This window comes from Eulemur rufifrons, chromosome 19 (assembly GCF_041146395.1).
Source record: "Eulemur rufifrons isolate Redbay chromosome 19, OSU_ERuf_1, whole genome shotgun sequence".
NCBI classification, from domain to species: Eukaryota; Metazoa; Chordata; class Mammalia; order Primates; family Lemuridae; genus Eulemur; species Eulemur rufifrons.
Genome location: NC_091001.1, coordinates 93,270,152 through 93,283,353, shown reverse-complemented (window position 1 = coordinate 93,283,353; position 13,202 = coordinate 93,270,152). Strand labels below are relative to the sequence as shown.

Sequence of the window (13,202 nt, the reverse complement as noted above, 5' to 3'; positions counted from 1 at the left end):
ACACACACACATATATCCTTGCCTTAATATCATACCGCTTTTATTACTTTGGCCTTAAAGTAAGTTTTAAAATCAGGTAGTATAAGTCATCCTAATTTGTTCTTTGAAAAAATGGTGTGTTCATTCCAGGTCCTTTGCATTTCCATATAAACTTTAGGCTACAAAAAAAAGAAAAGTCTGCTGAGATTTTGATAGGGATTATATTGAATTTATGGATCAATTTGGGGAGAAATGCTATCTTGAAACTACTGGTTTTTCATTGCATGAAAATATAATGTCTTTCTTTTTATGTAGATTATCCTTAATTTCTTTCAGCAATGATCTCTAATGTTTAGTGTACAAAGCTTACACCTCCTTTTGCTTAAATTATTTCTTATTTTCTTCTTTTTGATAATCTTGTCAATGGAATTGTTTTCTTAATTCCATTTTGGAAATTGTTTGCTGTTAGAACATAGAAATGCAACTGAGTTTTGCACACTGATTTTGCATCTGTAACTTTGCTTAATTCATTTATTGGTTATATTAGTTTTTATTTTTTTGTAAATTCTTTTGGGATTTTTCTATCTACAGAATCATGTTACCTGCTAATAAAGATAATTTTATTTTACCCTTTCCATTCTATATGTCTTTAATTTTTTTCCTTCCCTTCCTTCCCTTCCTTTCCTCCCTCTCTCCCTCCCTCCCTCCCCTTTGTTGTGCTGGCTAGGTTCAATGTTGAATAGAAGTGATGGAAACAGATATCCTTACCTTATTCCTCATCTTGGGGGAAAGCTTTTAGTCTTTCATCATTAAGTATGTTGTTAGGTGTGGGTTTTCCATAGATGTCCTTCATCGGTTTGAGGAAGTTCCCTTCTGTTCCTAGTACATAGATTTTATCCTAATCTTGGATTTTATTAAATGCCTTTTCTGTGTCTATTGAGGTAATTGAATGGCTTTATGTTCTTTAACCTATTAATATGATTATTATATCCATTGATATTTGGATGTTAAATCAACCTTGTATTCCAAGATAAATTCCACCTGGTCATAGTGTATCATTCTTTTCATATGTTGCTAGATTTCATTTGCTGCTAGATTGTTCAGGATTTTTGCATTTATGCTCATGAAGGATATTGATTAATGGTTTTCTTTCCTTGTGATGCCTTTATTTAGCTTTAATATCAGGGGAACAGTGAGGAGCCTCACAGAATGAATTGAGAAGTGTTCATTCCTCTATTTCTGAAAGAATATGTCAAGAATTGGCATTATTTCTTCTTCAAGTATTTGGTAGAATTTACCAATGAAGACATCTGGGTCTGGACTTTTGGTGAAGATTTTTAATTATTAATTCAAGTTCCTTACTTATTATAGGTCTAATCAGATTTTTCTATTTCTTGAATTGGTTCTAGTAATTTGTATATTTCTATGAATTTGTCTATTTCATCTAAGTTGTCAAATGTATTGGCAAAAACATGTTTATAATATTGCCTTATAAATTTTAATTTCTTTGGAGTCAATAGGGATGTTCCTCTTTTCATTCCTGACTTGGTAATCTGTATCTTTTCTCTTTTTTCCTTGGTTGGTCTAGCAAAAGGTTTGTGAATTTTGTTGATCTTTTCAAAGAACCAAAATTTGGTTTCATTGATTTTAATCTTTTTTTGTTTTCTATTTAATTGATTTCTACTCTAATTTTTATTTCCTTTCATCTGTATGCTTTGAGTTTCCATTGATTTTCCTAGCTTCTTAAAATAGAAACTTAGATTATGGATTTGTAACTTTTCTTTTATTCTAATACAAATATTCAAAGGCACACATTTCTTTTTGAGCATTTTTTAGTTTCATCTATGAGTTTTGATATATTTTATTTTAAATTTCACTCAGTTAAAATATTTTCTAATTTCCCATGTGATTAATTTTTTCACTGATGCATAAATTATTTAGAATCTTATTTAATTTCCTAATATTTAGGGATTTCTCAGATTTTTTTGTTGTCAACTTCCAATTTATTCCACTGTAGTTGAAAAATATATATTGTATGATTTTATTTATTTTTTATTTCAGCTTATTATGGGGGTACAAAAGTTCAGGTTATATATATTGCCCATGCCCCCCCATCCCCCCGAGTCAGAGCTTCAAGCGTGTCCATTCCCCAGACAGTGCACATCACACTCATCATGTAGGTATACACCCATCCCCTCCCCCCACCCCCCCACCTCTGTCTGATACCCAATTGGTGTTATTCCCAAATGTGCACTTAGGTGATGATCAGGGAAACCAATTTGCTGGTGAGTACATATGGTGCTTATTTTTCCATTCTTGGGATACTTCACTTAACAGAATGGGTTCCAACTCTCTCCAGGAGAGCAAAAGAGATTCTATATCATCGTTATTTCTTATAGCTGAGTAATACTCCATGGTATACATATACCACATTTTACTAATCTTTAAGACTTGTTTTATGGTCTAGCACATGGTCTATACTAGAGAAAGCTCTCTGTGCACTTGAAAGGATTACTGTACTCTGTAGTCATTTGGTGGAGTATTCTATATTTGTGGCTTAGTCTGAGTTGGTTGATACTATTGTTGAAGTCTTCTATATCATTTCTGCCTGTTTTTTCTATCATTATTGAGAGTGGGCTATTAAAATCTCTAACTCTAATTGTTAAATTTTCTGTTCCTTCTTTCAATTCAGACAATTTTGCTTCATGTTTTGAGACTCTGTTGTTAGAAGCATATACATTTATAATTGTTATAACTTCCTATTGAGTTGACTCTTTTGTCGTTACAAAATACCCATTTTTTCTTAGAAATATTTCTTGTCTTAATTTTATCTGATATTAATATAGCCACTTCAATTTTCTTACAGTTACTTATTTGCATGATATCTCTTTTTTTATTCTTTTACTTTCAATCTATTTGTGTCTTTGAGTCTAAGATGTGCCTCTTGTAGAAAGTATATAGTTAGGACTTGCTTTGTTTATCTAGTATGACAATCCCTGGTCTCCTGTCTTTTTTTGTTTCTCTGTACTTTTTTTCCCTGTTTCTTCCCCATCTTTTGTGCTATTATTGTAATACACACACACACACACACACACACACTATCAACCCAACAGCATAGTGTTATAACTGTAGATTTATATAATATTAATGTCTTTTCAAGATGTTAAGAGAGGAAATGAGAAAAAGGATGTTTGAGTCTTTTATATGAACTCACATATTTACCATTTCTGGTAATTTCATTTCTTCCATTGGATTCAAGTTACCTCCTGGTATTATCCATTTCAGCCTAAAGGACTTCCTTTAGAGTTTATTGTAAAGCTGGTCCGCTAGAAACAAATTCTCTTGGTATTTGTTTATCTGGGAATTATTTATTTTTGTCTTCATTTTTAAGATAGTTTTGCTGGATAATCTTGATTTTTTTCCCAACACTTTGGAATATGCAATTTTACTGACTTTTAGTCTTTATTGTTTCAAATAAGAATTCAGCCATTAATCATATTGATGGTCCCTTGTACACGATGAGTTATTTTTCTCTTGCTGCGTCAAGATCTTTGTCTTTGGTATTCAATAGTTTGATGACGTATGTCTAGTATAGATCTCTTTGAATTTATTCTAGTTGGGACTTACTGAGCCTCTTGGATGTATAAATTGATTTTTTTTTCATTAAATTTGGCAAGTTTTAGGTCATTATCTCTTCAAAAATTTTTGCTCCCTTTTCTTTTCTCTCTTTTGGGACATCCATTAAACATATATTAGAATACGTGATGTTGTCCCAGAGGTCTCGTAGAATCTGAGCATTCTCCTTCAGATTCTTTTCTCTCTGTTATTCAGATTGGAAAATCTATATTGGTCTATCTTTACACTCTTTGATTCTTTCTTCTGACTTTTTAAATATGCTTTTGAGCCTAAATAGGGAATTTTTATTTCAGTTATTCTACTTTCCAACTCAGTTACTCTACTTTCCATTTTGTTCTTTTTTTTTTTTAAAGAAAGGTTTGTTTTTTCAGTTAAGTTCTCAGTTTTTTAGTTATTGTTGATCATTTTCATACTTTCCCCTACTTTTTAAACTATTTTTTTGTTGTTGTTATTCCTTGAACATATTTACACAAGCTGCTTTTGTGGCTTTGTTTTCTAAATCCAACATCTGAGTACCCTCAGAGACAGTTTCTATTGGCTTTTTTTCTATTTGGCTTTCTTGAGTATGAGTTACATTTTGTTTCTTTGCATGTATCCTAATTTTTGTTGTAAACTGGAAATTTTAGACAATACATTGTAACAACTCTGGATTCTGATTTTTCTCCCCCAAAGAGTGCTGTACATCCTTTTCTTGTTATTATTGTTTCACTTTGTTTTCTTTGTTAGTTTCTCTTTTTAGCAACTTGAATGAACTATGTCTTTGAAATGTGGGCTCCCTGCAGCGTGTGGGTGCTGATGTCTCTGCTGGTTCTTTTTCTGGTGCTTGTTTTTATTTTTAAGCCTTGTTTTGTACAGGTAATCTATGTGTCACTTAGTGATCTACATATGTTTGGACAGATGATGTGCTTAAACACCTTGAATCAGTAAGACTTCTGTCATCTGTCAATAGATCTGTGTGTGGGTAAAGGAAGGCATTTAATGTTTAGGGTGTTGAGTTCTTTCATGTCTGCTCTGTATGTGCACCCAGCCTTAGGATTGGTTAAAGGTTGTGGCTATCTCAGGCCCTGCCCGGTCTCCAGTGGGAATAAACACCCCTTTAACCAGAACCTCAGGCTAATGATATGCTAGATACAGAAATCCTGTAGTTCTTCCACCCTGCCTCCACTCCATACGCCTCTGAGATCATCACTGTCACCTGGGACACTCCTGGGGATGTGCATTGCCCCCCAACCCCTCCAAATCAAATGAGCCTCCTTTGACTGTGGCAGAGAAGCTGTTGTTCCTCTTGGTCTACTTCGCTTTTGGCAGGCCCTCCGGGTTGACCAAGTTGGATAGACAGGAGTGGAGCTAGGTTAGGATACCACAGACGCCTACTGTTCTTACCTGAAGTTCAGCAGTTCTTAAAGCATAAATGCTTCTCAGATTGTTATATGTATTTGCACAATTTTTAGAACAGTGAAATGGTTATTTTTGTCAATTTTGTTCAGACGTATAGTTGCTTTTTGAAGAAGGAATTTGTCAACCTCTTCACTTGGCTGTAGCTGGAAGCCCTGCCTCACTGCATGGATGCCCTGTTTCTGAAACTACTCCAGGGGTGGTTGTGAGACTTACATGAGGCAACATATGATAAGTGCTTGCCGTAAAGTAACCCATTGATAAGCACTAACAGCGTCACTGCACACAGCTGAGTGGCTTGCTCCCTGCACAAGTGTGTCGAGTGAGGGCTGAGCAGGGCTGAAATTCAGCTCCTGCTGTACTTGTCAAGGCAGGAGTCCTAACACTGGGCTGTGTCTATCCATAATAGAGGCATCTCCACCCAGGAAAGGCACAATTTTCCCAATTCACACAGAGGTGCCTTAAAGCCTACCTGTGTCCCTGAACATTCACTCCTATTACTTTTTCTCTCCTCAACTCCCCTCCCCTTTCCTGGTACAGGCTGAGTCTTTGCCTAGAGTTGGCCCAACACTGTTACACAGATGGTCCTTATTAACATCATGCCCTTTGGTTGTTTCTCCTCTACTTTCATTTTTTTTTCTTTTACTTTTCCAGGATAAAATGAGCTCAATGACTTTACTCATATAATTATCAAAGCATGAATGTTTTAAAAAAGTTGTAGGTTTCTGCCTGTGCTGCTCGTGGGGGTATTGGAAAGAGTATCGATAATTAGGTTTCCTGCCGAAACTCAATTTCTAAATCTCTCTGAAAGACAGAGGACCCTTCAGGATCCTTCTTTCACTCCATCTGGGCACCTGGCTCCCTTCTGAGGGAAACTGTGTTTCCATCTTGTCTTTGACCTCAGGAGTACAGAACCCAATTGATTCTGCTTATTTTTTAAAAAAACTTTTTTTTTTTCTATCACATGAGGTTTTTAACTATCTCCTCATTTAAAAAGGCTTCTGGAATTTTCCCAAATCTCTTATCAATTTAGGCAATTAAGCTTGTTTCTCTAGCAAACAATGTTTCTTAAATATATCCTTATACACGTGTCACACAGAAGGCCGACAGGTGTCTGATTTGTTTTTATCAGTAGGGCGAGCCCATTAGCCTGCATGGCAGCCAATTCTGCAGGCGCTGCTGATCCTGCTTCAACAGTTATAGATGGGAGGACTGCATTCGGCTCTTGAGGGGAAAGAGGTTGAGCAGCGAAGAGGAGCAGAGGCCGCAGGGATAGAAGAGAGAAGGAAAAACAACAGACGGCATCAACGAGAGAAAGGAGCGAAGCACTCCCATGAGGGCAGACAGTTACGGGTGACCTCTGGGACTGCCGACCCAAAGCAACTGAGACTCTTGCCTTCTCTAAAATCCTCATTTTGGAAGCACTGATTATTTTGATGGCTCTATTTTCTTTATATTCTCAGTGCTCTTGGCCTAATTTATATTTACAGGCTCCAAGTAGGGTATAATCTGTGTTTTAAGAGCTTGGACATGGGAGGGATGGCGGTGGCTCTATTGGGCTCACCCACGCAGGACTCCTGAGCACACCCTGCCATAGGACGGATGCCTTAACACATATAGCGTTAATAAATGAGGAAGAGTTCTTAGTAGAGGCAGAGTATTTAATCAAGGAATTACACTTTGTGTTATAAATGTAATATGATAAATACAATATTTGTGTAGCAGAAGCAACATTGGAGATGAGAGGATTAAACAGGGGCAACCCAAGCATTGTTGCAGAAGTGAATTTAATGTCTGTTTACTTTAGTGCCATGGCACTATACAACCAGGAGACCATTCTCATTCTGGTCACCTTGCAATAATTCCTTATTCCCAGCAAAATCTTTCAAATACCTTTCCCATTGCCTCCAGGTGCAGACAATGCTGATCACAGCAGAGAGAAGGAAGTTGCCAAAGACAACACAAGTGCTGGTCAGGGTACTCCTGAGCAGAGGCACAAGGAGCTACCTCACTATGTACGCAACTGATTTTATTAACAAGAAAACCTAGCACTTCACATATTTCCAAATAATAACAGGTTCCATAAAAATCAACCAAGAAAGACCCAATACCCAACAAATGTGCTTTGATTAAGCATGACTAGTAAGCAGTACTGAGAGTCCTAAAGCCAGAAGTGGAGAGAACCAACGTAGATCATAATGCATGAGATGGGAATAGTGTGGACGACAACCCAGGCTGAAGGTTCTCACCAATCCCTATGCAGAAAGAGCTGGACACTGGGCTCACAACCCCCATGCATTCTTTAGAGCCTGCTGCAATCCCATTTGTAAATGTGCATGGTTGCTATCTCAGGTGAGGGCTCAGTCATTCTCAGCACATTCTTTGTCGTGTCCAAAATTCCTGAGTTTAAAAACACCCCTAGATATGTTGTACAGATACTTGGGCCAAAATAGCCTCCCATTTTGTAGGGTCAAGATTCTTAAATCAAGACTGAGCAGAGCCATTTGTTTCGGGCAGCTCTGGCTGGGATGACTGCTGTCAGATGGGCTACATGTCACTCTGCTATGCCATTTTCCTGTTTACATAAGGGTCTCTTATGCATTATTTCAACTGATTTTTATAACAAGTCAGGAGAGGGAGCCACAGAGGTAAAATGACCCCCAGATCTCTCTTTAACTTGCACTGAACCAGTCGTTCTCCGTCTTGAATGAGTAAAGATTATCTTTCCACTCTAAATAGAATCGTAGTGTAGTTATCCTCTTTCGAGAGAATTTTATTTTATTCCTCTTTGCAAGGTCCTGGCTTTCCGTCAAATCTCTTCAAGCATAAATTCAGAGTGGTTCATGGCTTTGCTTAAACAGAGTCCATATTTCTTTAGGATGTGTCTTATATGAATTATTTGATATATAGAAATCAGTGAGGCTAAAAAGTCTAGATAACACTAATAAAAGCTTCTTAAGAAGAAGAAGTAAGGAAATAAAAAAGACAGCTCCACATACTTGTACAGATTGTCTTGTCCCACCTACTCGATTCTACAGTTAAGAAACCGAGGCCTGAGGTCACATGTCAGCCAATAGTTGAGCTCTGCACTGAGCTCCTTCCATCTCTAAAAAGGCAGGGCACTGAAAACAGCTTAGCTGCTTGCAGTGACCTGATTCTACTTTCTCACACAGATTGCACACCATGTGGCCTGGATGCATAGCAAGGTTCAGGCTGTGGCTGCCTTAGGCAGCACCCATCACGCCGGCCATCTGCAAAGAAGACACAGGTGACAGTGGGCTTCCCAAGACTACCCTGAAGATACTGCACTTCCAGACACCCAATGGGTATAATCTGGTTGTGTCACGGAAGAGAGTGAGACACCCCAGCATCACTGGCATGTGTGCAATGCCCTGAACTTCTGAAGGCACTGCCAGACATCTGATGGGGGAGACCCTTGCAAAGGAGTAGGCCTGGGAAATGTTGTGCTTTAGGAAGACTTAGGTATAATGGCAAGAACATGAGATTTGGTGCTCACAAACTGGAATCAAGATCTGACTCTGCCATATACTGGCTTTGGAGGTCAGAGCCACTTACTTCATCTCTCTAAGCATCTAATGATAGGTCAAGAAATATTTAATGAATGCCTATTTTATACTATGTCTTGGGCAAGGCTTTTGGGACATTGCAATAAATGAGAAAATTCCCATTTCCTCTCTTTGAAGCTTATGAATTAGCCTTGGTTTAGCACCTGTAAGTTAGAGATGCTGATAATACCCATCTTGCTGTGCTGTGAGAAGCACTCTGCAGTCTGTAGCTTCTGCCTGTTCCATCTGGGACTGGACACAGGCTTGCTCCTGAGCCACTGGCAGCCTGCCACAGGCCCTGTGTGTGTGGTGTTATGGCCTCCTCCTGCCACCCCAGACTGGAGCCTCACAGAAACCACAGCCTGGGCAGCTGTCCCAGCTTCCTTTGGGCTCCCACCTCAGGGGGAATTGTCATCTCACCCCAGTGCCACCATTTCTAGCAATGTGCCTTCTCCAGGCCCTCCCTGGGGGGCTTTCAAGAGTTTGGCCTCACAAGAGCTAAACTTCCAGACACACCTGCCTATTTCCGGTGTCAGCTCCTGCTGAAGATGGATATTTCTGTTTCATTTCTGGTCCACAGGGATGTTTATTCTCATCACAGTGGAGGGGACAAGAACTCACTGGACACCTTCTACAATAACTAAAGTCAGTTTGTCTTTAAGGCCCAGTCAGGCCTGCAGGCCCTGCCCCTTCCAGCATGGTGCCCATGTCAGCTCTGGCCCTGGCCCAAGAGTGTATCACTTTCCACCTGAGTTGGTCAAGACCAACTATGTTAGTTTCCCATTGCTGCTGGAAACTCAGTGGCTTAAAACAACACAAATTTATTATCTTGCAGTTCTGGGTGTCAGAAGTCCAAAATGGGTTGGTTGGTGGGGATACCTTCCCCCTGGATGAGATTCTGGAAGAATCCTTGTTCTTTTCCTTCCCAGCTCCTACAGGCCGCCTGCTTTCCTGCTCTAATGGCTTCTCCCTCGTCTTCTAAGCCAGCAGGGGAGCATCCTTACATCTGTCTCTTTACAACCTGGGCTTCTATCCTCACACTCCTGCTCTCACTCGGATGCTCCTCTCACTCATCAGGACCCCTGGGATGCCACTGGGCCACCCCAGTCATCCAGGGTAAGCTCATCTCCAAAGTCCCTTTTGCTGTGTAAGGAAACACCTTCCCAGGGTATCAGGACATCTTGCAGGGTGGTTATGTTGCCGATCGCACTAGTCTCTAGCGCTATGCTGTGATCTCTCCTCAGGCTCCCTGGCCCCAAGGAGCTCACCTGACCAGTGCAGCTGCTTTCAGGGGCCAGGAGTTCTCTTTCCTCCCTCCAGAGCCACGTGGGTTTCTAGAGGCAATCCTCCCATCTCGGTGCTGCCATCCAAAGTATGACCTGGGTCACAGGGCAGTTCAGATTCTAGAAACCACAGCCAAGCCTTGGGGAGTAGGTCTCTGTCCCTAGGCAGGGCTGGGAGGGGAGGGCGGTATTTCTGTGCCTCACGGATTTGATGCCAGGTATTTAGCCATCATTTGTATTGGATATGCCTACCCCTGTCTTACAGCAGAGCAGGAAATGGCCTTATTGACCATCTAGTGTAAGACCCTTACCTTACAGATGAGGAACCCAAGACCCAGAGAGATACAGTGATGCCCGTGATGGCAGAGCTGGGACCAGAGCCAGGCCCTGCTCCCCCAGCTCCACTGCACGTGCTCAGCTCCCCATAGCCCTGTGCACAGGGCCACAAGCTTCAGTTCAGGAGGGGCAGCATGTTCACCAGGCATCTATAACCCACTCCTTCCCAGGAAGAGGCAACCCCCAGGATGCAGAGGAGGCAACAGTCGGGGAGAGGCCCCTCCTGACACTTCACTAGAAACCCCTCCCCTGGAAAGTCCCTCTCTGGAGCCCAAGCTCCAGCTGCCAGGTGGTCCCAGATTTGCATTAGGAGGAAAGAATCACAAATCACAGCTTGCTGATATGATTGCTCAAGGGTCAGGATCTGAGGCCCAAGGACCTCATTGCTCGGGAGATGAGGGACACATTTCCACAACCAGAACCAGAGAATGAATGTGGCCTTTCTCGGTGAGTTCCAGAAGAAGGTCAGGGATGAGAGGCTCCACAGCCACCCAGTGACCTTAGTGTGATGAGGAGTCAAGCTCAAGTGGAAGCATGAGCACCCAGAGCCCGCTGGTGGGTCTGCAGGAGCGAAGATGAACTGGAGCAGGCGTGTTCCTGCTGCTCCTACTCACATGCTGCACTTGGTCCCTGGGTATATTCCAGAACCTACTGTGCATTTGTTTGCCTCAATTACCCCTTCCCACCCTTCGAGGATAAACCAAGCAGAAAGCCAGTGGGGGTGGGGTACTCTGGGCTTGTGAGCCGATGCCAGCTGCTGATGGCCGTGCTGTACCCTGGGCAGGCTTGTCTGCTGCCCCCCAGCCAAGATTCTGGTTGGGCTTTTTAGTTGTTGTTATGGCATAAAATAGTTAACAGTTCTTTTCTCCAAAAGTCTAACATAATATAATAGAATGCAATTTCAAATGAGAATGTTTGATCCCTTTGTGTTAAAAAATAACAGCATGTTTTATCTTATTGTAAAAGCAATGCATGTTCTTGGACTCAAGTTTGAAAATAGCAAAAGCACAGAAGAAAATGAAAATCACTGATAATTCAGTCGTCTAGAAATAAGTTCTACTATATTTCCTTACAGACTTTTTGCTTTATGTACATATGTAGTTTTTCATTTCATAAACAATTTCTATTATACACATCGTTTAACTCGTTTTTTTTTTTTGAAACCTAATAATAGGCCTTGAATACTTCCCCATATTATTAAATAGTTTTACATAGCATAAGTATAATGGTGGCATACTATTTTAGGTATGCTATATTTTATTTATTTAACTAATTCCTTATTTGGGGGCATTTAAATTATTTCTAATTTTTTACTATCATAAACATTATCAAAATAGATTTTTAGATAAGCCAGTAGGAAATATTAATATTTGGTTGCAACTTTGTACCTTAGGTATATCAGCAGAAATGGAAACAAGAATTTCTGTAACGATATCTTTTGACCTTTGAGAGCTAGAATTGTTAATAATACTCAGCTGAGAAGTTATTTCTTTCCTCTCCTAACCATGTAGATTCTGAGAAAAGAAGATAAAGGTCTTTGAGACTTAAGAGAGAACAGATGGGCTGTGCAGCCTTCCAGGTGAAGAAATACCTGGCAAGGAAGCCCAGGTTCCGGGAGGCGAGAAACCTGCCCCAAGAAGTTCTATAAGGGAGTCAAAAAAGGGTCAGAGACATCAATAACCCCTGGAACAGGCTGAGATGCCTCAGTGAACCAGAAAGTCTGAGTCCATTTATTGAAGACCAAGCGTCCTACAGTGGTCTCCAAAGTGTGGCTATATTTATTTTTATCATAAAAAGGAAGAAATTTAAGATTTTCCATTAATAATAAATAGTATTACCCAATTAGATGCACATGCATGCATATAATTGACGAATATAACATAGAAGGAGCACATGCTCAAAAATATTTTACCAATGTGACATGCAATAAAATAAAGTTTAGAAATTGTTGCCTTAAAGTGGAAACTTACCCACGGACAGAGCAGCAAGGGAAGGGAGCTTGGGGGATGCAGAGCCTGTAGATACTTGGCATGGATAGTGCTAGTTTGGATCATTCAACAAGTGAAAGGAAAGGAGCATTGTTCTGTCCTGGGGGTGTGTGTGTGTGTGTGTGTGTGCATTGTGTGTGTGTGTACCACCAGTCACTGCAATTTCATTTTCCTTTTATTCTAGTTTGCTTACCTCTCCTGACTGCTCCCCTAGCATTAAGATCCTTATAAAACCAGAGGTCTTTGCTAAAGGCTGCTCCTACAGGCAAAGTGAAGTGTGCAATTATTGATTCCCATTAACCAGGTGACCTTAAGGGTGACCACTGAACCCTGTGGGCTGTAAATATGGGACTCGAAGCCGGCAGTAGCACATTTCACTCTGCAGTGGTGGAGGGCAGGGATGACGGCGATGCTTTCAGGCTAAAGCTCAGTGATTCTCCAGCCCTGAAGGTCCTCCCGTCTCCATCTTAATGACAGCCTGTCCTCAACCATGAGGACACCTCCTCCCCTTCCTCATCTGCAGAGCTTGCTCTCCAGAAAGAGTTACAAGCCTTCACAGGCAGGTATCAGAGGTCCCAGACAGTCAGGGAATGAAGCCTGCAGGCAGAAATGGGGGCCTGATGCCGAGTTTCACTGGGTGAAGGGGGAAGTGCTGGGCAGACCTTTATCACTCCAGCTGCCTATCAACAACTCCCAAGGTCAAGAGTCAGAGGTGAGACTCAGAGCCAACTCAGCCACTTAGCTGCAGCCTGCAGTGACTGTGGCTGCAAAGGGGGCTGTATGTCGAGAGAACTTTTTCACCAAGCCTGCACCTGCAGCTCAAAAGGTGGCCCAGGTTCCTGTTACTCCTGGGTTGGAGTCCACTGGAGGTATTTAGGGGCTTTTTAAAGAATTTAAAACTCTGGAGTGGGGGAAGGAGTTGGAGGAAGGACGAGAAATTGTGGCATTCATCTGGGCTCCTCTGAACCTGTCTCAGCAGACTTCCTAAGGGGCTGAGAACTCACAGCCCCCATGTGCAG

General features: G+C 41.0%; 1 protein-coding gene across 1 annotated transcript in view; it reads right to left on the bottom strand.

The window, feature by feature from the left end:
* The window catches only part of ALK (ALK receptor tyrosine kinase), a 637,313-nt gene that overhangs the window by 405,378 nt on the left and 218,733 nt on the right, over positions 1 to 13,202 (bottom strand). The gene's annotated exons all lie outside the window — the stretch shown is intronic.